The sequence below is a fragment of the Etheostoma spectabile genome, chromosome 18 (genome assembly GCF_008692095.1).
Source record: "Etheostoma spectabile isolate EspeVRDwgs_2016 chromosome 18, UIUC_Espe_1.0, whole genome shotgun sequence".
Classification (NCBI taxonomy): domain Eukaryota; kingdom Metazoa; phylum Chordata; class Actinopteri; order Perciformes; family Percidae; genus Etheostoma; species Etheostoma spectabile.
The window spans coordinates 256,436-258,072 of record NC_045750.1 but is presented as its reverse complement, the minus strand read 5'-3'; the positions used below and the strand labels follow the sequence as shown (position 1 = coordinate 258,072).

At 41.1% G+C, this 1,637-nt stretch overlaps 1 protein-coding gene across 1 annotated transcript in view; it reads right to left on the bottom strand.

Moving 5' to 3' along the window:
* LOC116706523 (exostosin-1) overlaps positions 1-1,637 on the bottom strand; it is a 321,262-nt gene that overhangs the window by 102,178 nt on the left and 217,447 nt on the right. The window lies entirely within an intron of this gene.

The following is a 1,637-nucleotide window of genomic DNA, read 5'->3' as shown; positions in this document are numbered from 1 at the left end:
GTGATCCTCCCCCTCCCCACCCGCCCTACCCCCCTACTCACAAAAGATAAAGGGAACAGTGCATTTCGAATGGTTGAAAACAAAACGCCTCAATACACAAATAACAAAAATACAGCATAGTATTGCAATATTTTCCATGGTAATATCTATACACAGACGCCCAGTATTGATCTATTAATATATATCTGTGATGGTCTGCTGTGTAATCCCATCCGGCAGCAAGAAGACTGAAGTAGAGGATTTGGAAAAAGGTAATAAATAGCAATATGTTAAAAATGGCCATCATATCATATCGTGACACAAGTATCGGGATGATATTGTATCATGAGGCCTCTGGTGCAGGGCTGTAGTCAAGACCACCTTAGTCGAGTCCAAGACAAGTGCAAGACCACGACTAGTTGAGTCCAAGACAAGTCCAAGATCAGGACTAGTGGAGTCCAAGACAAGATCAAGACCCGGACTAGTCGAGTCCATGTCAAGACAGAGTCCAAAAAGGTTTGAGTCCAAAAATATCCCAGAATTTGCCAAAAAAGGCTTTTTTACATCTGCTGTCCCTGGACAGGTCGCACAATGTCACACCTAAAACGATAAAAGAATTTCAATACTACATACAGAGTCCAAAGAGGTTCCAGTCCGAGTCAAGACCGAGTCCAAAGAGGTTCCAGTCCGAGTCAAGACCGAGTCCAAAGAGGTTCCAGTCCGAGTCAAGACCGAGTCCAAAATGGTTTGAGTCCGAGTCAAGATCGAGTCCAGGACAGAAAAAAAGGTCTTATGCATGACAGTATCAAGACAATCATTTTGGGTTTTTACTTTCCCTCCAATATTATTATCAACATAATAAAGACACCTGGACTCGGTCCAGACCAGGAGCCCAAAAGCCAAATCTGGCAAGACCCGAGGCCGAGACCGAGACAAGTCCGAGTCCAAATACCAGCGAGTCCGAGACAAGTCAGAGACCCTAGAAAAACGGTCTTGAGTCCGGACTCGAATCCAAGACCGGACCTGAGGACTGCAGCCCTGCTCTGGTGATTCCCATCCCTTAAAAATGTTAGTAACTCATCAGTAAATAGTGATATTTCACACTTTACCTTTTGGCAGTTAGAAATCTATATTAGAAAAAGTGTAAAATAAATGAACTCAAAAATAAATGGTCATAAAAACCCAGATGCCGAGAAACGAGATGAATCATCTCCAGCAGTGCAGATCCCTGTGGGTTCACTATTTGGCAAACAACAGGTGACTGTTACCCTTATTAATCTAATGAGTTATAATACCTTATTAATGATTTATAAAAGGTTCATCAGCTGATTTGTCAACTAATTTCAAACCGTTCTTAAACTCTTTTCCGAGGTTATATATTATAAAGCACAAAGACAAAAATATCACTCAAAAACATCCATCATGCTCAGGTCATCATACAATATTGATGCTTCCCGAAAAACAATATTTAGTTTTCTCCTTTTCACTCTTGATTTTTTTTGCAATCACATGATGACTATTACTCATTATTGATAGATGGGAAATACAGATGGTGAAGATCGAAGGTTGTGCTCTCGTTGGCTGTAGAGTGATTTATACCCAGTCAGTATGTATGTATATACAGTGTGTGTGTGTGTGTGTGTGTGTGTGTGTGTGTG